Genomic DNA, 23,662 nt, shown 5'->3' with positions numbered 1-23,662 from the left:
CTTTCTAAATTGTAGGATTTAATGTTAGTCCATTGCCTGGCACATGGTAGACACTTAACAGATGCTTACTATCATGGAAAAGTTATGTAGGCCCTCACACTAAATGTCTGTATAATGCATAATGAACTACATGTAGTCTGTACTATATTTAGGTCTATATACATATATACACATGTGTGTATATACACACACACATATACGTATACATGCATATAGTTTGCTACTGAAAGTCTTATCTCTTAAAGTAGGTTGTTCGCATTTCAAGATGGGGGACCATACATTTTACTTGTTTTGCATCCTTCACGTACAAGGCACAATGTGGAAAACAATGAGCATGTAATAAATAGCTGTTGATAGATTATATAATTTTAAAATTAACCCCTATGAGGAAATTAGAACACTGTAGGGATGGCAAGAGAAGAGCCAAAGAGGTCTCAGCATCTCAGAGTTGCCTCAAAGGCCATCTAGTCCATCCCCTAAATGAATAGAAATTCCTCCTATATTATCCTCAACAATTGGGCATCCAGCTCCTGCATGTACAGTGTGGAAAAGTTTCCTCCACAGCTTTTATTGCTTTGGGAACAGCTGGAGAGGCGAACAGTGATTATATTTCTTTGAGGTTATTTGGGGGTATTAGGAAGCAGGCCAGTTGCTGGTATATGTCAGGATGGGTGATCAGCCTTGACGCAAAAAGGATAAAATCTTGATAGGAAATTGGCTTGAAGACAGAGAATGTGTGTTGGAAGGGTGAGTACATTACTGGGTGTGAGAAGATAGAGTGAGTTCAGGGAAAGTGAGAGAGGCTGAAGGCCAGCAGCAGTTCACCAGTGTTTGCCTGGGTTTTCATTTCCTGGTCATCATTGTGATTTGATGCAGTTGTTTATGGATTTCTCTTGGGCAGGACTCATGGCTTATTGTTCTAATACCCTTATACAATACAAACCAGTGTGGAAGCAAGTAATGATGATAGCTGTTGGAACTAATCTGTTCCCATGATGTTTCTTTGAATCACATCTGTTAAGCTTTTCCCCAGTTCCCACCCCAAGAATAGGCTATAGCCACACTGGCGGCAGCAGACAGGCATTTGTAAAGTGGGTTAGTGACTACACACAGCCACTCCTAAAAACTTCTTCGAGAACAGTAAGTTGACCCAGGAATTCAAGAAGATTGATTTCCCCGGCAAAGCAAATAGGCATTTCCAGTAAGCATCCTTCCTGCCCCTACCCAAACATTTGGCTACAAGAATTGGACACAAAGGTTACCAACAAAACTAGCTGAGGGATAACACCTCACAAATAACAAGGAGTAAGGGCCAGTAGAGTTTTGCTTTGACCAACAGAGTGGGCAAGTATTTGTCTTTCCATTAGGGGCATATGACTGCTAAATATGCACAGAATGTTCATTGGTGTCCATGCTAGAGGAAAGGGGGGAAAATGTCTCTCAATCATTCAAGTTATGAGAAAGAATAAAGTGTTTCATTTTTAAAAAGTAAGAAAGACTTTACAGAAAGAAAAAATAATTGAAAGAGTCTATAGGAATACCAGCCTATGTCACAAAGTTAGATGGTAGGAGAATGTTATACAGGGGAAAAAGGAAATAAGGACCACTAAACACTTGGAGTTATATAATAAGCATTAGGCTCTTCCTTTTGAGGAAAGAACAAGGTCCTCCAAAGTGGAAGCAGCTTCTTATGCTCCAGAAACTGGTACTGTGAACCATAGGTATCATCAGGAACGTAATGATGCAGTAAAAGTCAAAGGAAGAGCTAGGCATGATGGCTCATGCCTGAAATCTCAACAAATGGAGGAGCTAAGTGGCTCAGGGGAGCTAGGTGGCACAGTGGATAGAGTACCAGACCTGGAGTCAGGAAGATTCCTCTTCCTGAGTGCAAGTCTGGCCTTAGACTCTTACTGTGTGACCCTGGGTAAGTCACTTAACCTTGTTTGCCTCTGTTCCTCCTCCATGAAATGAGCTAGACAAAGAAATGGCAAACCACTCAGTATCTTTGCCAAGAAAACCCCAAATGGGGGTCACAGAGAGTCAGAAACAACTGAACGGCAACTGAGGTTGGTGGATCCCTTGCACTCAGTAGTTCTAAGCTGCAGTCAGATTAAGACAACTGAGTCTGGCCTTACGCTGAGCCTCCAGGATCGGGGCGGCCACCTGTCTGCCTGAGGAGTGGCAAGGCAACCCAGGTTGAAAAAACAAAGCAGGTTAAAGCTTTCAGTATGATCAATATTGGCTCAGGCCCATGAATGGCTGTTGTCCTTCAAGCCTGAGTGAGATAGGGTGACTTGGTCTCTGCAACGCCCCCCCCAAAAAAAATCAAAGAAAGAAGAAATTGAATATTAGTAGTTGGTGACACTGTTAAGGGGTCCCAAAGTAGGTATTTGTTGATGTGACATTAACAATAGAAAGGCCTATTGTCTTCTTGGGGTGTGTATCCAGATAATATCAGGACTCTCCTAAAGTTTTTCAAGTCTGATAAGCACTACCCACTACTTGTGATTCACATATTACACTTCCAGAAGAAAATGAGAGTTACTAAAGACTATAAAGTACTGAGCAAGAATTTGAAGATACCAAGGCTAAAGATGGTGTTTTCATCACTAATGCTGAGTGAAAGCAGAAACTTCAGAAAAGAAAATCAGATTTGGGGATAGATCAGCTAATTAAGAAAATGGTTTCTACAAACAGGATTTGAATGTCTGGGACATGGCTTGAAATACAGAAATGAGGGCCTCTAGGCTTGAGATTGGAGGGTACTTAATGAGGCCTCGTAAAAATGTATTTGCCTCAAGTCTTAGAAATCTGAGCAAAAGGACTTTAAAGTGAAAAGGAAGGAGTGGCAAGAACATTGCCTTTGTTTCAAGCATTTGTAGAGATAATTATTCCATATGCTTGAAACGGGAGATATCTAAAACTTTTGTCATTGGATATGGACAGTTTTCTAGCTACCTTGGTAGAAGTATAGGAGTGCTGAATTTCAGAAGCCTCATTTCCTGATCATCAGTTCAGGGAGCAGCTTTTCAATCATTTTCTCCACATTATCCAGAAATGTAGGTGAAATAGATTTGAAAATAGATCTTCAGACAAAGAGCAGCCACAACCCCTCCTCCTCAAGATACACTGTCCACTGTGATAGCTTAAATTTACAAAAACAACACTGTAAAGCACTTTTCCTCACAGCAGCCCTGGTAAACAAAGTAGTAAAAGTTTTATATCCATTGTACCGACAATGAAAACTTAGCCAGAAAAAAAATTTTAGGTGGCTTACTGTTTCAACAATCTGGCTAGCAGGTGCTGTGGGGGGTGTAAAACCAACAACAACCAGCTCACAGAACATTGAAGCCCAGGTTCTTTTGATCTGCTTTACTAAGGAAAGCAACGTTAAGGGGTTAACAATCTCAATTTAATCCAGCCTACAAAAAGTTCTCCACTTTGTGCTCATCTCACCAAAGTCAGCTGGAAGGCAACTCACCGCTCTCACCTTTCCAAAGTTCTCATGCAAGCAGTCTCCTGCTCTGTCTGGGTCAATATTTCAGCAGCCGCCATACTCTTCTTCTTTCTCCTCACCAGCCCCTCCTGCCAAATCTGCACTAAGGCCATTCTCTGATTTTTCTCTCAAGTCTGTAGAAAGGCTGTTCTCTGCTCCTGTTTCAAAACTCTGAATACAGTATAGTCTCAAAACATTCACCCTTTCAGCACAGTCCTTTGGGGCCAGGCTTATCAACTTAATCCCTCGGCAGGAGGGATTATCTTCCAAAGGCCCTGCTCTGGGCTCCTGGGAAACCACTAGCCTGTTTTCCTTCAGGCCTTTGTCACTCCTGGAGCTCCACAGAACCATAGCCACGCCAAGTACAAAGAGCAGTCCAAAAACTGGGAAACATTCAGCCACCCCAGTACCCCAAAACGCCATACTTTCCTTTTAAAATGCAGATCCTACCGACTACGCCATTTGTTTCACCAATCCAGCTAGCAGGTGCTGTTGGTGGGGGGGGGGGGGGGTAGTAGAACCAACAACAACCAGCTCACAGAAGGCTGCAAGCCCAAGTTCTTTTGAAATGCTCTCCTAAGGAAAACAACGTTAAGGAATTAACAGTCTTACTTTAATCCAGCATACAAACACCATTCACTTAGTTCAGGGGAAAAAGCCAGCACCCCGAACTTCAGAGCAAATACAAACAAATTACAAACAGACCCAATACAATTCATAGTTACCAAGAAAACGATCAACATCTGAGTTCAGCCAGAAGGCCCTTAGAGCGGTTGCCCAAGTCCCGTGCCTCCAGGAGTGAGAGCCTTAAGCAAATAGCTCTGTTCTCCCTTTTTACACAGTTTCAGATGTCATCAAATGTCATCTGAGGGACCAGAACTTAGGCTCCTATGATTGGCTCTGGTGTTAGCACCTCCCTTCATTGGCCCCACCTGGAGCCTCACCTTAGTTACCAATTCATATCCACATAGGCTTAGCACCTAATAGATAAGGGTTTGGGCCTGGGGCTTAGCACCTAGTAAGACTGAATCAAAGACACTGAATTAATCAAAGGAAACAAAGGCCAAACTCTTCAAGGATCCCCAATACACTTACTTAGTGATACAAACTCCAAACCAGTGGTGTCAAATAGAAACAAATCCCTGCAGATTGATTTGTTCATTCATTTTCAGTCATGCCCGACTCTTCATGACCCCATTTGGAATTTTCTTGGCAGAGATCCTGGAGTGGTTTGCCATTTTCTTTTCCAACTCATTTTATAGATGAAGAAACTGAGGCAAACAGGGTTAAGCTAATAAGTGTCTGAGGCCAGATTTGAACTCAGAAAGATGAGTCTTCCTGAATCCAGGCCTCATTCTTTATTCACTGCACCACCTAGCTGCCTACATATTGACTTAGAAAGCCACAAATTAACATTATCCATGTTGTATTGTTGTGTTTTGTTAAACATTTGCCAATAACATTTTTATCTGGATGGGGCCTTGAAGTTTTGCATGGGGAGTTTGACACATCTGCTCTATGCTGACATCCTTCAATCATCTGATTATCCACAAAGCATTGGCATAAGTTGTTCTGATAAATCATTTTACTATAACTTCTAACATAGAAAACTAGTTGAAGATTGTGTACCAGATGATGGGGACTGAATGAAATGAAGACATATTGTCATGATAGGCTTTGCTGGCAGTTTTGAAGCAGTGACATATGAATGAGTAAATAACATGTGTTACAAAGATTTCTGTAACATGACACTGGTGGTAATGTTTGCCTTTATAATACACAGCTTCTTCTTTTTTTTAAATCAGATTAGCACCCCCATTATTCTGTCAAGAATGAATGAAGCATTTCTATAACTAGTAAGTAAAGTACAATGAGTAAAACAAAGAAAATTCAAACATAAAGTAGTATCGGTGATCTAGAAATTGCAGAAAAGCTTAGGAAAATAGCTGAAATGTCAGCTTTCAAGCGAGTCTTTCCTTAGATAGTAAGAATATTACCCACTAGTAAGAAGTCACACAATCATTTATCCTATTTACGCTAAATTATTTGAAAGAAACCTACTACGCAGGAATCCACATTCACAGAAATAACAAATTAGGTCAATGACGCTTTAAATAATTCTTGATACCCCTGGGCAAGGAAGCACTCTAATGAACTGAGCAAGCAAGCAACCTTTGCTAAAAAGCCATAGACCAAATAAAGGAAGGATAAGAGGATCGATTGGCAAAACTATGGTCAAAAATGCTATTTGTTAATTAAATAATTTTACCAGTTAAATGAGTGAAATAAGAAAATTAGTGAAAATATTGAATGTGTAAACTTGAGGTTTTAAAAAAGGAATAATTAAAGCACTTGCATTTGAGGTAGATTTGAATTAAATCTAATCCATTTAAATTAATCATTAGGGAAGCTCAGTTTAATCATATTTTCCATGTATATTTATGTATGGAATATATGTGTATGTATGTGTGTATATGTGTGTACATATGTAAATATAAACAAGCATATATTCACACACATACACACACACACACATATACACTAATTGCTTACTATGTGTCAGGTACTGTGCTAAGCACTGAAGCTACAAAGAAAAGCCAAAGAAAGTCCCTGCTCTCAAGGGGGAGACAAGATGAAAACAACTGTGTACAAACAAGATATATAAATTGGATACATGGGAGAGGGGAGGCACTAGAATTAAGGGGGATCAGGAAAGACTACCTAGAGAAGGTGGGATTTTAGCTGGGACTTGAAGGAAGCCAGGAGGCAGAGTTGAGGAGGGACAGAGTTCCAAGCATGGGGAATTGGGGGAATGGAGTGTTTTGTTTGAGGAACAGCAAGAAAGTCAGTGTCCCTGGATCACAGAGTATGTGGCTGGGTATAAGGTGTACAAAGACTGGATATATGGGTACTGGGCGGGTGAGGGAAGGTTATTAATGACTTTGAACATAAGACGATTTTTTAAATTTAATCCTGGAGGTGATAGGAAGCCACCGGAGTTTCTTGAGTAGGGGGTGACATGGTCAGACCTATACTTTAGGAAGATCACATTGGCAGCTAAGTGGAGATTGGACTGGAATGGGGAGAGAAACCAACTAGCAGGCTCCTGTAATAGTTCGTGTATGAGGTGATGAGGGCCTGCAGTGGCAGAGGAGAGAAGAGGGTATATATGAGCAATGTGACAAAGGTAAAATTGACAGCCCTTGCAACAAATTAGATATGGGAGGAGTGAGGGAGAGGAGGAGAGACTGAAGAGCTGAGAACAGTGCCTGAAAGGATGGTGGTACCCTAACAGTAACAGGGAAGTCTGGAAGAAGGGAGTATTTTGGGGTGGAGGGGGGGAGATTATAGTTCAGTTCTGGATACGTTAAGTTTAAAATGTCTGGTAAGCAGTCGGATATGTAAGACTGGAGGTGATCAGAGACGATGGTCTGGATAAGTAAATTTGAGAGGTATCAGCATAGGTGGTGCAGTGGATAGAGTGCTGGGCCTTTGGAGTCAGGAAGACTCATCTTCATGAGTTCAAATCCAGCCTGAGACCCTTACTAGCTGTGTGACCTTGGACAAGTCACTTAAACCTGTTTACCTCAGTTTCCTCATATGTAAAATGAGCTAGAAAAGGAAAAAACCAACCACTCCAGTATCTTTGCCAAGAAAACCCCAAAAAGAATCAGACATGACTGAAAAGTGACTAAACAACAACAGGGAGCTAATGAGATCAAGTTAAATGATATGGGCTTAATACTAGAGGGAGAAGAAAAGAGTTCCTTGGACAGTGCTCTGTGGAATATCCACAATAGGGGGTGCAAGCTGGATAAAAATCCAAGAAACGAGATTGAGAAGTGGTCAGATAGTTAGGAGGAAAACCAGGAAAAAGCAGCATCACAAAAACCTAGAAAGAAGAGAGTATCAAGAAGAAGAGAGGTTCAGGAGGAGGATTGAGAAAAGGCTGTTAGATTGGCAGTTAAGAGATTGTTAATAACTTTGGAGAGAGGAGTTGCGGTAGAAAATGAGCTTGGAAAGCCTGACTTGTAGACAGTTAAGAGTGTAAGAGGAAAGAGAGTGGAGAGACACCTATTGTGGATGGCCTTCTTGAAGAGCTGAGCCCCAGAAGGGAGCAGAGGTATGGGATGAAAGCTAGTGGGCATGATTGGACCAAGTGAGGGTCTTTTGAAGATGGGGGGAACAGTCTATGCCCTCAAGGAGTTTACATTCCAATGGAGGAAGACAGTATTTAAATGAAGACCTCGAAAGTAGGGAGGTATAGTTTCTTTGATGCAATAGATCAGCATCTGTCAAGGTAAGGGGAAAGCTCATTTATCAGAGCCCAGAATGTTAGCAGGATCTAAAATTCCAGGGGTTGGGGGGTAGTTAGGATACATTCTAATTTTTTTTTTATTTTTAACCTTTATACAATATTCATTACTCTGAAATAGAGGTTGTTGTTGCTGTTCAGTCATTTCGATCATGTCTGACTCTTTGTGAACCCATTTCTTGGCAAAGACGCTTGAGTGGTTTGCCAATTTCTTCCCCAGTTCATTTTACCTATGAGGAAGCTAAGACAGACAGGATTAAGTAATTTACCCAGGGCCACGCAGATTCCAGGTGTCCAAGGTCAGATTTGAACTCGGGTCCTCCTGACTCCAAGCCCAGCACTCTATCCATTTCACCACCTGGCTGCTTCTCCTACCTAGCTGCATTTTAGAACTATGATAGATGTTTACTATTTGTCAGCTTAATTGTACAACTTTATTCTGTACTTCAGATCAGTGAAGTAGATATTTGTGAATTTATTGTCTCAACTCTGATATTAATTAGAAGTTATCCTTGGCTTATGAACTTCAACATGCCTTAAATTAAAACTATATTATATATTTTGTACAAAATGAAAGTTTTACAAAATATCCAATTAGACATGGAATCTAATCACAAAGGAATGCACTTTGATTTTTTTTAATTTTCAGTTTAGTTTTTATATTATCAACATTAATAATAGTTCACATTTACATAATGCTATATTCTTTACAAAGTATTTTTCTTCAAGCAGTCTTATTACTAAAGGTAGCTAGCTAGCACATTGGCCAGCGCACTGGGCCTGGTGTCAGAAAGCCTTGGGTTCAAACCCACCCTTTGATACTTACTAGCTGGGTGACCCCGGGGCAAGTCACTTAACCTCTGTCTTCCTTAGTTTTCTCAACTGTAAAATGGAAGTGGTAATAGCACCTACCTCCCAGGGTTGTTGTGAGGAGCAAATGAGGAATAATTATAAAGCACTTATTTACCACAGTGTCCAGCACACACTCATCTCCTTCCTTCCTTCCTTCTTTCTTCCCTCCCTCCCTCTCTCCCTTCCTTCCTTCTTTCCTTCCTCCTTTCTTCCCTCCCTCCTTTCTTTCCTTCCTACCTTCCTCCTTTCCTCCCTCCTTTTCTTCCTTCCTCCTTCCCTTCCTCCTTTCCTCCTTTCCTCCTTCTCTTCCTTCCTTCCTACCTCTTTTCCTTCTTTCTTTGCTCCCTCCCTTCCTTTTTTTCTTTCTCCCAATGAAGTAGGTAGGGTAAGTTTTATGATCGCCATTTTGCAAATGAAGAAACCGGGCCTCAAAGAAGAAAAGTGATTTGCTAAAAAGTAAAGCTAAGACTTTTGACTAAAGAAATCAACTACTCCATCTTCTCTGTAGACCTAGTCATTTTAAAAAATATTATCATGTCATTAAAATAGTCGCATTTCCTTTTATAAGTACTAAGTAGTAGTTAAGAGGTAAAGTAGATAGAGAATGGGTTTAAAGTTAGAAAGACACAAATTTCACTCCTGAACCTGACTTACTTAACTAGCTAGATAACCCTGAACAACTCGCTCTAATTTCTCTGAGCCTCAGTTTTGTCGTCTGTCAAATGGAGATAATACTAACAACTCTCTCACAGGATTGTTGTGAGGATCAAATGACATAATAGATTATGTTATGGGCCACATGTCTGACACCTCTGATTTAGAGAAAAAGTTGGTGTTGGAGGTGGGGAGAAGGAGTTTAGTTGAAAGAACCCTAGGCTAGGGGAAGGGAGCTCTAAACTCAACTCTCCTCTTAATTAGTTTTATGCTTTAAGATCGTTTCACTTCACTGAGCTTCTGTTTTTTTCAGCTCTAAATGAGAAGATGGATCAGATAAGCTCTAAAGCCCCTTCCAGGGCAGGTAGGTGACACGGTGCCAGGCCTGTGTATCAGTAATTAAGGTGGGACTATTTTACTGTTTTCTCTTTTGGAGCACTTATTTAATCAAGTGCCCTTGATGAGTCCGGCCTTTGTTTCTTTGATTAAATTAGGAGTCTTTGATGACCTGCTTACCTAAAGAGAAAGCCTAGTTGACATGAGTTTGTGACACCAGAAGCTTTTAGGTCATATGGGTTTGAGTCTCATGTTGTGACGACCTTTGACCGTGAACATGGTATGTAAACTCAGAGGTTGGCATTTTTCCTTTGGGGCTCTCACTCATTGGAAGAGTGTTGTGTGACTTGAAGAGACTCTGGGCAGCCGTTGTTAAGAGCCCCCCGCCTTGTAAACCCAGATGTTGATGCTTCCCTGGTCACTCTGAACTGTGATTTGAATCAGACAAGGTCTGTCTGTTGATATTTGTAATTTCTATTTGTAGTTGCTCTGAAGTTCAGGGTGCTGGCTTTTCCTCCTGAATTAAGTGAATTATATATGTATATTTCATTAAAGTGAGATTGTTAACCCCTTGGGGTTGCTTTCCTTAGTAAAGCAGATCAGGGAACCTGTGCAAACAGCTTTCTTATTGTTGGTCTTGTGTCGGGTCTACACCTCAACAGCTGCTGCTAGCCGAATTGTTGTTACAGCCTGGAGTCAGGAAGACTTATCTTCTTAAGTTCAAATCTGGCCTCAGAAAGTACCTGTGTGACCCTGGGCAAGTCATTTAACCTTGTTTGCCTCAGTTTCCTCATCTGTAAAATGATCTGGAGAAGGAAGTGGCAAATCAGTCCAGTATCTTTGCCAAGAATCCCCCTATGGGGTCACAAAGAGTCAGATCAACAAGAAAAAGTGCCTTCCAGCTCTAAAGCTATACAAGAGGGGGATGGGGTTGGGAGCAATTGATGAGAATGTTTCTCCTTCCTCTTCCCCATAGGGCCCTTCTCACCAGAAGGGAAAAAAAAATTAGAGGAGGATTTTCTTCTAGAGGCTGGAACTATGGAGGAAGACCTAATGAGTTCCCTGGCTTTCCAATTTCCCATTTTCAAGGCTAAATCATTGTGCCGTTAACACTGAAGTTCAGCTGCATCATGGTTAAACAGGCTTCTTCAAGGTGTCCTGGGAACCTCACTACCATTCATCATATTGCTGATTTATGGAAAATGTATACCAAGTGAATTTTGGGAAGATGGTTTGATGGGGGGCTGCCGGTGTATTCACAATTAATCTCAGTTGAGTCCCTGCCTGTTTGTGTGCCTTCTGTATATAGAGTCACAGACCTTCAGAGTTGGAAGGTACTAAATGTTATGGTGGTCCAATAACCCATTCCTCAACAAGAATCTCCTCCACCACAGTCCAGTGAGGTAATCACCGAGCCGCTACTGGATGGGAAACTCCATTGAGAAGGGAATTCAGTACAGCCAATTCCACTTTTGCAGAGCTCTAATGATTAAAAAGTTCTTCACATGGAGTCTAAACCTGTCTCTCTGTAATTTCTACTTCTCACTTACAGTTCTGTCTTCTAAACCAGTGGGTTTCAAACTTTTTGGTCTTTGGATCCCTTCGGCTCTTAAAAATTGAGGACCCCAAAGATCTTTTGTTGATTCAAGTTATATCTATTGATATTTGTCGTTGCTGTTCAGTTGTGTCTAGACCGCACTTTGAGAACCACTGCTCCAGGTCTAGCAGAGCAAATTTAATCTTCCTTTAATTATTTTTTCAATTAACGGAAATCTATTTTCTCTTTCCCCTTCCCCTTATCCCATTGAGAAAAATAAAACAAAAGAAACAAATTCATTGCAACAAATATGCATAGTCAAGTAAAACAAATCCCCAGATTGTGTTTAAAAAAAAAAAGTCTTATTCTGCACCCTAAGCCCATCACATCTGTCAGGACATAGATAGCAAGCTTACTGAAGTCATGGATGGTCTTTGCGTTGTTATTGTCATTCAATTCCTCATCAATTTATACAAGTCCTTAGAACTGTTAATTTTTATAATATCATTGTTATAGTATAAATCATTTTTCTGATTCTGTTCACTTCACTAGTTCATAAAAGTTTTTCCATGTCGCACTGAAATCATCTATTTCCTCATTTCTTGTGGAGCAATAGTATTCCATCTCTTTCATATACCACAATTTGTTCAGCCATTCCCCAGTTTTTGGTGTATAATTGCAAATTGCTCTCCAAAATGGTTTTACCCACTAACAGGTCTCCCAACAGTGTATCAGTGTGCCTGTTCTCCCATTTCTCGTTTTCCGCTTTTGTCATCTTTACCAAACTAATAGGTATGCATTGGAATCTCACAATTGCCTTAATTTGCCCTTATTATTAGTGTTTTGGAGCCTTTTTTCATATGGATATAAATAACCCAGGTTAATTTCTTTAAGAACCACCTGTTTATATCCTTCAACAATTTATCTTTTGGGGAATTGTTCTTATTACTATAAATTTGAATCACTTCTATATCTACACACACACTGTGTTGGTAAGCAAAATAGGCTCCTTAGCACTTAGTTCAACAAGTGTCCTTGAATAGTTTGGCTTTTGTTCCCTTTGAGTAATTCATTGAGCCTTACTAGGTGCTAAGCCCCAGGCCCAAACCCCTATTAGGTGTAAAACCTTAGTGGGTGTGGATTGGCAACTAAGGTGGGGCCCAAGGTGGGGCTAACTCCAGGGAGGGCCTAGTTTACATGTCTGGGAGAGCAGAGGCTTTTAGACCACGTGGGTTTAAGTCCGCCTCTCTGTGACAATTCTAGGTCATGTGGGTGAGTCGCATGTGTGACTCACCCCTGATGCTGAAAAAGATATAAAAACCAGGGGTTGGCTGTCTGTTCCTTGGAGCTCTCTTACCCACAGCAGTGGTGGCACGTGTGACTGGGCCAGCCCTTGTTCTGAGCTCCCGGGCTGAACCTAGACGTTGGTAACTATGAATTGTATTGGGTCTGTCTGTTTGTAATTTGTTTAAGGGCTCTCGAGATGGTGTTGATGAGGAGACTCTGGGCAGCTGTAGCTAAGGAGCCTCCAGCTTGTAAACCCAGATGCTGAGACTTTGTTGAGCTCTGGTAACTATGTATTGGGATTTGAATCAGACAAGGTCTGTCTGTTGACGTTTGTAATTTGTTTGTATTTTGTTCTGAAGGTAAGGGTGCTGGCTTTTTCCTCTGAACTAAGTGAATGATATTTGTACGCTGAATTAAAGTAAGCTTGTCAACCCCTTCACCTTACTTTCCTTAGTTAAGCAGATCAAAAGAACCTGTGCTGTTGTCAGCTTTCCAGGTGCTGGTTCTGGGTGGATCTTGCACCCCCACAAAAGCTTCTAGCCAGATTGTTGAAACACACACATACATATATACCACACACATACACGGGATGGGGTATTAGACCTTTATCAGAGAAATATGCCACAAAAAAGTTTTCCTAATTATTTTCCTTTTAATCTTCATTTTATTAGATTTGTTTGTTTGTACAAAAGCTCTTAGATTTTATGTTATTAAAATCATCCATTTTTATTTTCCATGATGCTCTGTATCCCAGGCTTGATCCTGAACTTTTCTTCTGTCCATAGATCTGATACGTAATTTTTGTTTCATTTTTTTTCTAATTTGTCTGTCGTGTGACATTTGAGTTTGTTGACCATTAGGCTAGTAGGTTTAGTTGCTTCCATATATTGTGTAATTTGTTCTACTAATCAATCTCTGTAGTTTTTAAGTAATACCAAATTGTCTTAAAGATTACTGCTTTGTAATAGAGTTTAAGAGCTGGTATTGTTAAGTCCCCTTCATTCCCACCTTTGTTCATTACTTTCCATTCATTTTTTTTAGTTTTATAAAATGATCCTTTGGTAGTTTGATTAGTATGGCATTAAATATATAAATATAAGTAATAGTATCATTTTATAACTGCTCAGTCTATTCCTATGAACAATTAATATTCCTCCAATTATTTAGATCTTTATTTTTGTAAGGGGTGGTTTGTAGTGGTATTTATATAGTTCTTTGTTTCTTAGTAAGTAGACCCCCAAGTATTTTTTACATTTTGTAGTTCTTTTAAGTAGCATCTCTCTATCTTTCTCTTGGTGTGGGTTTTTGTTGGCATTATTAGAAATGCTGATGATTTGGGTGGACTCATTTAAGAACCTGAAATTTTGTTTTACTTTATTTTAATTGACTCTCTAGGGTTCTTTAAGTATCATCTGCAGAAATTGATAATTTTGTGCCTATGCTTTATTCCTCAATTTCTTTTTCTTGTTTTATTGCTATAGCCGTCATTTCTCTGTCAAATAAAAGTGGTGATAATGTATCATCCTTGATATTATTGGAAAGAATTCTCGTTGTCCCTATTAAATATGGTGCTAGTGCTTGGTTTTAGATAGATATTTATCATTTTACGGAGAGGTCTGTTTATTCCTATATCTTCTAGCGTTTTAAATATAAATGGTGGTTGTATTTTGTCAAAAACTTTTTCTGCATCTATCGATATAATCATGATTATTGTTGTTTTTTGTTAATATGATTAAGGTTATAGTTTTTCTAATATTAAACTAATCCTGCATTCCTAGTATAAATTCAACCTGCTAGTAGATAATCTTAATGATAATGTTGTTTTAGCCTCTTTGCTAATATTTTATTTAAATATTTTGCATCAACGTTTGTTAAGAATATTGGTCTATAGTTTTCTTTTTTGTCTTTTGACTCTCCTTTATGTATCAAGACTATAGTTGTGTCATAGAAGGAATAGAGTAGGATCCCTCATTTTGTTATTTTTGTATATAGTTTATGTGATTCTGCAGTTCTGCTTGACAGTCCTTTGTATTTTAAGACCCAATATATTGTTTCCTCTCCTCTCCCCCACAACCCCCAACAAATCTATTCTTTACGAAGCTAAGCATCTCCAGGTCCTTTAATTTATGTTCGTATAGTATAGTGTCACCATAGAAGGTTGCCCTTCTCTGGACCTGATCCAGATCAATGGAGGCAGTGTGGTAATAGTAGATTTGAAGATAGAAGACTTGAGATCAAATCCTAGCTCTGCCACTTAAAATCTATATTGTCTTGAACTAGAGACCAACATGGTTGACATCCCAGGCTGTCCAGGGCTGCTGTTGGGGTTGACAGCAGGGAGATGTGCTACTACTGACGTGCCTCTTCCCAGGCAGCCACAAATATAGGTTTCCTTCCTCTAGGGGTGGCAAGATCTTCTTTCACTGTAAAATAAAGTGGAGGAAAAGAAGGGAAAAAAACTTATCCTTAAAGCATTTTTTTATTTCCTAGTGACAGAAGTTCTGGCTTCTGGTGATATCTGAGACCCTGGACCTCAGCTCATCTGTATAATGAGGGGTTAGACTGAAGGGCTAACTCCCTTCAGCCTGAAATCTGTGATCATATGGAATGAGACAAAGTTCAGCGGGATTATCAGATACCTAGTTCTGGACATCATACCTCTATTAGTGAAGGAAAGGGAATAGCAAATTATTAAATGCCTACTCTGTGCCATGCACTTTACAGTGTTATTTCATTGGATCCTCACAACAACCCTGGGAGGTAAGTGCTATTATCATGCCCATTTTACAGTTGAGAAAGTTGAGGTAGACAGAGGTTAAGTGATTTCCCCAGGGTCGCATGGCTGGTAAGTGTTTGAAGTTGGATTTCAAGTCGTATCTTCCTGACTTAAGGCCCCAGCACTCTATCCACCATGCTACCTAGCTGCGCAAAGTCTCCCATGTTATTTTATGTCACCTTTTGGCTCCTAAGTCATCACACTTTTAACTCATAATAAACTTTCATACTACTAAAACCCTAAAGAGTTTGTTATCCTGTACTCGTTCCATTAAATGTTTTTTAAATATGAGTATAGGATTTTATGCCTATTAAATTCTACCTTGTTACCTTCAGTTCAACATTCTAAGTCATCAGGACCATTTTGAATTCTGAATCTGTCATTCACAATGCTAACTATTCCCTATCAGTTTTGTATTTGATAAAAATGCTACTTTCACCTTCTTCAAAATAACTAATAAAATAGGCCAAGGGCAGATCCCTGGACCAAATCAATATAGACCTACCTCCAAGTTGAAACTGAGCCATTACAGGCTACTTTTTAGTTATGATCATTTAAACAACTTCTGAATTCACCTAACCATAGCCCAGATCTCTCCATTGTATCTGCTAGAATTACATGAAAAACTTTGTCGAAAGTTGTGCTAAAATCCCATTTTACTTTATCTATAGCATTTGTCTGGTCTACCAATGTAGTAGTAACCCTGTTCAAAAAAAAAAAAGTCAGGTTAATGTGGCGTGACTTGTTCTTGATGAAGCCATAGCCTCATTGCTTCCTGTTCTAAATATTTGCAAACTCATCTCTTATTAGCTGTTCTAGGATTTTGTCAGGAATTAGAAGTGAAGCTAACAAGTCTGTAGTTTGTTATTGTAGGTTGGGGGTAGGAGAGCAGTGTGGATTGGAAAGGAGGGTTGTTTTTTTTGTTTTTGTTTTTTAAGTCAGAACATTTGGCCATTTCTAATCAATCCTATGGGACCTCTTCCATACTCCATGATTGTTCAGTGATGATTTGCTAGCAGAAGCCAAGCAATCCTATCTGCTAGCTTTCCCAGCATCCTAGGGGGTACTTCATCTGGGCCCCATAATTTGAATTAATTGGAATACTCTTAGCATCTTATATTTCTTATCTTTTAATTTAACTCTCTGTTAGACATTTTTATTTTAGCCTTCCTAGTCTAAAAATTATTCTCCTTGGCAGAGAATCCCTTATCATCATCTTACTCTCCCTGGGCAGTGGTCTTTTCCCCTGTTGATCACCTTGCTCGCAAAATACCTAAAAATATTCTTTGTGGCCCTTGCCCTTATCAGTAACCTCAACTCAGTTTACACTCTCAAAACTATTCTTACATGACTTTGTCACTCTTAGATTGTATTAATTTTCAGGTACCTGCCCTAAGCTTCCATCTTCTACATGTATCTTTATAAAAGATCCAGGTTGGTCAGGGATTTCTGTATGGATCCACCTTTTTTTCTTTAGACAACCCCTACTTTTTTTTCCAGTGGGATCATATGTGTTTGTGGTGCTGGTCTTTAGTTTCACATCCCTCTTGGGCTGCCTTCTCCTAAGAGAATTTTAAACTATGATTTTATTTTAAAATTGTATTTTATGCAGATTGAGGTGCACTTCATGCTCGCCTTTTTTCTTCTCTTTTGTTTTTGTTTTTGGGTTGTTTTTTTTTTTTTTTTGGTTCTGTCTCTTCTTTCTCATGATTCACTCCATTGGTCATAATTCTTCTCCACAACTTGACTAGTCTATAAATTAATTCAATGCGAAGTTATACATGGTAGTTATATGAGATTCCATGCTGTCTTGGGGAGGGAGGAGGAGGGAGGGGAGAAAATCTGGATCTCAAAATTATGTAGAACCGTGTGTTGTAAACTAAAAATAAAAAAAAAAGTCATTGGTAAAACTTCAAAAAAAAATAAAATTGTATTTTATATAGATTTAATTTTAAACCAATTAAGAGCAAAATCTATCATTCCTTGCTGTCACTACATGACCAGCACAGCTCCTTTTCTGTGCTTACATTTCCTGAATGATCTCCTTTATACAGCACAGTGTAGTGACTAGAGATCCAGACTTAGGTCAGTAAGACTTGGATTCTAGTCCTGCCTCAGATATGTATTAGCCGTGTATCAAAGGGCAAGTCACTTGGCCTATCAGAAACCCCAGGAAACTCTTTAAGACTATAAGGTACAGAGAGATTCCCATTCTGCATCAGTGAAATGAGTTTCCACATTCGGAATTTTCCTACCCTGAAGAAATCACAAGATCAGACCCACCCCCTGAAAAAAATCCCTTGTACTTCCTCATGTACATAAATCATTGTTAGATATATGCTGAAACTTACTTTTTAATTTAATTCTGTAATTCAGTAAGCATTTTGTTAGTACTTATTCTGTGCCAGGTACTGCAGTACTAGGTACTGGGGAGATAAAGGTAAAAGCCTCAAAACAGTCCCTGCACTCAAGACATGCAGCCTCTTGTTCCCACCGTACATCTCTCCACTGATATGGGGGTTGCCTATAATTTTGATTTCTTGGAAATTATGGTATTCCAAGATTCATCATCATGCAGCCTCACCAAGAGAACATTTGTATTAAAAAGATATCCTTTTGTATTGGGGAACAGCTTGGGATTCTTAAAGTCACTGCATAATTTCACAGATGCTATCTAGCCCTTTCTTTTCCTCCTGTTCAATTCTGGGCCCAATCCTTTGTCTATCCTCAGTGCCAATTTTTGATCTATAAACTGATATTCTAACTCAGTGAATTGCCCATCCAACTATATGTCATAAGGCAGTGAGGTGGTGCAGTGAATAGAAGGCTGGACCCGAGTTCAGGAAAACCTAATTCAAATCTAGCCTCAGACACTTAACAGCTGTGTGACACTGGACGAGTCATTCAATGCATCTGCTTCAGTTTCCTAACCTATAAAAATGAGAATAATAAAAGCACCTACTTCCCAAAGACATTCTAAGAATAGATTTTTATAAAGTACTTTGTAAACCGTAAGGTCCTTATATAGATGCTTCTTGTTAAATGCTAGCCATGTGACGGTCTAGACACTAGAATTTTTCATTCTTTAGTTGTGTTTTTTGTTTGTTTTTGACATGGATTGTTAAGCTAATCTCATGTGACTAATCGTGGAGGTTATTAAGGATGCCATATGACAGATATATGGAGCCTCTGTCGTTCAGTAGCTTTGCTGACTTCGTTACAGACTTGGTGTTTTGCATTAAGATAAAAGGGCTTTTCGTTAAACTACATTTTCAGAGATTGCTCCATGCATTAGATAATAGACTTCATTTTTCCTAAAATCTCTGAAAGTAGGACTAACTAGCCAAGGATTAAGTAGCCAGGGAATAGCAGTCATGAACCTGAGCGCTTAGACACTGCCAGCTTGGTTTGTTTTGGCCACCGTGGCCTGTGCTGAAATTTGATAACTGTTTATTTAGCCAGTCCTTCCTGTTCTTCCTTTCCCCAGCTTGATTTATTTCAGCATAACAAACAGCCACTAGTTTATCTGCAGACCCAGGCTGTGTTTGAGCCATCTGTAGGTGGCTGTAGCTTAATGAAATTTAAGCAAGCCTCTACTTCCAAATAACAGATGTAGTAAATCCATGCTTTCATTTAAAAATTATTCCCAAAGCAAGACTTTCTTGTGGAAAGCCTATTAGCCCAAAGTTAGTAAGATTATAAAAATCAAATTGAAGATGACTTTTATGCCCCAAACTTACTTGAGGAAGTAACAATGCGGAGCTTTGTTTCACTGTAAGATGTTATTCACTCTTTTCAGTCATGACTCTTCATGACCCCATTTGGGGTGTTCTTGGTAAAGATACTGGAATGGTTTGCCATTTCCTTCTCCAGCTCATTTTACAGAAGAGGAAACTGAGGCAAACAGCATAAAGTGACTTGCCCAGGGTCACACAGCTAGTCTATAAGATATAATGAATTTTTAAAAGTCACCTTACTGGTGATGATGTGGGAAATAAAATAAGGTGAATGTAAAAGGACTTTCAAAAAGTGTGCAAATTTAAGAATAAAAGAAAACTAGAAGCAAAACCATAGACTTTCTCCATTTTTAATGAAAGGACAGGTTTTGTTCTCCTCACAGTAGAAATTCAACTAAAATTTTTAGATACCCTTCAAAAACAGATTTTTTTCTTACCTAATACTAACAGGGTTTTTTTTTAAAGATGCTTTTATGATTCCTTTGGAAATCAGTAAGACTGCCATGTAATTGTATAAACAGAATTTGGTATTGTACATATAATCTACTTTCTATTATTTGTGGTGAGAGAGAGGGGTGTGATGGTTACAAAGTATCCAAAAGTAACTTCTCAATCTGGAGTATGTTGTGCACATTTTTCAGCAGCAGATTTTCTAAACTAATCCTAATGATAAAAATCATCTTGCACTCCTTGACTATGCACAACCTAAGTGGTAAGGAGCATTCTTTTACAAAGAAGCAGCCAACCTGAGATTTGGGTTTGCTGTGGATGGTTCACAAAGCAGCTGATATACAAAATATCAAGCATTAACTTGAAATGAGAAAAATCTGTGACAAAGCAACCTGTAGTTAGTTCCACAAGAAAGTGGTTGTTTTTATATGCAAGTGGTTTGACTAAATTAACCAGACAAATGTATTACCTAACACTTCACAATAGTTTAAAATTGATGAACAGGTTTTTTAAAGTGCTAGCAACTTGCGCCATGAAAAGGACACAGATTCTTTCAGGTCTTTCAGACCAGCAAGCAAATAAATAACATCTTGTCCACACTTACCATGTAGCCTGAAAACCTGAGGAAGTCAAGAGACATAGGTCCTAGTCTCAGCTTTGCTGTGAACTTACTGTGAGATCTCACCTTCCTAAGGCCTTAGTTTCCTTATTGGAGTATATTAGACTCAAGTATGTTGGACTCAAATGATCTCTAAGAAAAGCCCTCCTTGTTCTGACATTCTCATGATTCCATTTTTTTAAACCTTCAGATTTCTTTTTGACCTGGGGCAAGCTCTAACTTATATAGCAAGTAAAGACCACCTTGTTTGTTTGCGGGATATATATATATATATATATATATATATATATATATATATATATATATAAATTGTTAGTGGCAGCTAGGTGACAAAATGGATAGAGCACTGGGCCTGGAGTCAGGAAGACCTGAGTTCAAATTTGGCCTTAGGCAGTTACTAGTTGTGTGAACTCTGGGCAAGTCCATTTAATACTGTTTGCCTCAGTTTCCTCATCTGTAAAATGAACTGGAGAAGGAAATGGTAAACCATTCCAGTATATTTGCCAAGAAAACCCCAAATGGGGTCATGAAAAGTCGGACACAACCATAATAACAATGTACAAATAGTTATAAGCCAGGTGTGGTGGCACATGCCTCCAGGAGGCAGAGGTGAATTGCTTGAGTTCAGGAGTTCCAAGTTGCAGTAGAGCAAAAGCCAATGGGTGTGCCCACTAGCTCTCAGGAGTAGAGGGCCACCAAGCCAGCTTGGTGCAACAAACTAGCCTAAGCCAGAAATGAAGCAGGACAAAGCCTCTATGCCCACCAGTATTGATATCAGGCCCAGGAGTGACCTCTAGGAGAGGTTATCATTGAGGTTTTCATCAGCAAGGGGAATAGGTATAAAGAGCCCAGTGATCTGTTTCATTGGAAGTTTCAGTGTGAATGCATCTTTTTGATTTGGCTGAATACTAAGGAACAGCATCAAGGGGAAAAAGATGAGTGATGTTCCCTTTTCTCACGGCATGGACAAGGACATGAGAAATGTACATTTCTCTCCATGCCAGCTGAAGTCCTGAGATGACTCGAGATATTAGAAGGGCAAGAGACAGCTGTTCTTATAAATGATCCTTTTTTTCCTGGCACAGAGGGGCATACCCACCTTGCCATCACATTTGCCAGTTGGCAGGGTTAGGCCTCAAACGAAAGTCTCTTATACATAGGAAGCTGTTCTACAAATAACTTGACTGTACTGTTTTCCCTAAGAAAGCATTTCTGGGTTGGTGGGTTTTTTTTTGCGTCCTTCCTGTTTCTTATCCCAATGACTTTGAATAAACAATTTCTTGTCTCTGTACCTTAGTTTCCTCATTTGTAAAACCTATAAAATAACCTGTAGGGTAGTTGTGAGGGTACAATGAGGAAACATCCTTGGGCACATTTTGAAAATGAGCTGTGCCATTGCATTATTATTTCTTCATTTATAAAATGGAGGGAGTGGGATTAATCACTGAGTGAACTTCCAACTGTAAGGTTTTATGTTTCTGTGATTTTTTTTTAAGTATGACTCCATCATCTGACAACAGGTTGGCATGTGAGTTCTAATTGATTCATCAGCTCCTTGGGGCAAGACATATTTCCTCTATTGTAGTTTTACCATCTGGAAAATGAACAGAAACCATCGGGGTGTGATGATTCATTAATTAATGTTGATATGTAAAGTTTCATACCATACTTTGAGTAAAAAAGTAAGCTAAAAATAGGATTCTTTTTCAAAGCCCACATGGGGGAGGATTTTAACCTCCCTTTTCCTGTTGGCTCCCATTATCTTACATGCATTCAGATCAGTCGTATGAGGAGGCCAAGCAACCTCGGGATTCCAGAATCTCTTCTCACAATAAACAGACTCATAAGGATCTTGTACTTTGAAATCACCTAATCATGTCTTTGTCCCACAGCTACCTTTAACAACTCCCAGCTCCAGTGGCTGTTGTAGCTAAATACTGCACATTTCAGGGGATTAGTCAACAAGCTGTTTGTAATGCATTGAAGCTTTGAGAGGGCTAAGGAACGGCTACATTACTGTACTGTGAGTGTGCCAGCTTCCAGAATAAGGCCTCTTGAAAAGAGTGGGCCACTAGTCTTGCAAAGCCCTCTATGAATGGTGTGTTGCTTCAGACATAACTAATCTGCTTTGGCAGATTGAAGCCATGTGTTTCTGCACATTGTCCTCAGCCAGCAGGGCCCAAAGCAAGCCTTTCCAGGACAGTGCAGTCAACCTCAGCTGTGTGAGTCTCCAAAGACTTTTATCTTTTTTCATTTCATAAACCTTTGGGACATTCCAGGGGAGATGGAAGTCCCTGTCTTTACTGTTTTTGTTTTTATTTTCAATCAAGGAAACTTTTTCTTTGTTTGATTTCTTGTTCCGGATAATCAAAACATTTTTCACAAGAAGTGTAACCAATGGAGAGGAGAGAAGATTCTTCATTGTGTAGCCTGTTGTCAGTGGGATTTCACTTCAGGAAACATGCACAGGAATGTTCTGCCAGGGGTCATTGGTTATTTCTTTTTATATAGCTTACATTTCTATCCATGCTGTCATATAAGCAATTCAAATGTTATTAACCCAGCTCTTTTGGGTCCAATCCTGTGATGTCGTTGGTGTAGGGAGCTCAATAAGAGGAAGTTACCAATGCTAATAGGCAACCACTCTGCAAATTTATAGTCTTAAGTAATTGCCCAGGCCGCCAAAAGGTTAAATGACTTGCCCAGGATCACTCGGATAGTCAGGTTTTCCTTGCTCAAAGGCCATTAAATTACCAACCCCATTTAAAATAATAATTTATAATAATTAATATTCACATCATATTTTGTAGACATAGAATCATATCCTACCTGAAGGCATCTTTTTGATGCCAAGGTCACTACACATCTGACCTCACTTACAATAATTTATATTGTAGAGTATCTTAATAGACATAGAATCACATCATTACATCAGGGCGTAGCACAATGCCTGGCACACAGTAAGCATTTAATGCTTGTTAACTGGCTGACTAACATTATCTTACTTGATCCTCACAAAACCCTGTAAGGTAGGTAGGTAGTGTGTGTGTGTATGTGTGTGTGTGTGTGTGTGTGTGTGTGTGTGTGTGTGTGTGTGTATATATATATGTGTGTGTGTGTGTGTGTGTGTGTGTGTGTGTGTGTATATATGTGTGTATATGTATATATGTGTGTGTGTATGTATATATATACGTATATACATACATACACACACACACACACACACACACATATATATATATATAAAACTATTTCCAGTTTATTAAGTGGATTAAGCAATATGCCAAAAGTGACATAGCTACTAAGTAGCAGGACTCAAATTCAGCTTTTTGATTCCAAGTTCAGATGAACATGGGGAAATGTCCAAGATCACAGGGACATTCAGTATATGGAGGTGTTTATATAGAATAATGTTTTAAAATGAGTAAGGATCTCAATGGACAGATGTGAAACATACCTTCTTCCCCTGTAAAAAGGAGGGATGGACTAGGTTAGAGTTGTCATACCTACAGCCGGGCAGTAAAAGAGTGAGGCAGGGAACCAGACTAAAACGTAATTAGGAAATGTTTAACAAAATAAACGAAAACACAGTACAACATAGAT

At 39.2% G+C, this 23,662-nt stretch overlaps 1 protein-coding gene across 1 annotated transcript in view; it reads left to right on the top strand.

Annotated features, from left to right (window-relative positions):
- Positions 1-23,662, top strand: part of ZNF704 (zinc finger protein 704) — a 371,808-nt gene that overhangs the window by 310,973 nt on the left and 37,173 nt on the right. The window lies entirely within an intron of this gene.

This window comes from Trichosurus vulpecula, chromosome 1, assembly GCF_011100635.1.
Source record: "Trichosurus vulpecula isolate mTriVul1 chromosome 1, mTriVul1.pri, whole genome shotgun sequence".
NCBI classification, from domain to species: Eukaryota; Metazoa; Chordata; class Mammalia; order Diprotodontia; family Phalangeridae; genus Trichosurus; species Trichosurus vulpecula.
Note: the sequence above shows the minus strand (reverse complement) of the source record. Positions and strands in the feature narration are given on the sequence as shown.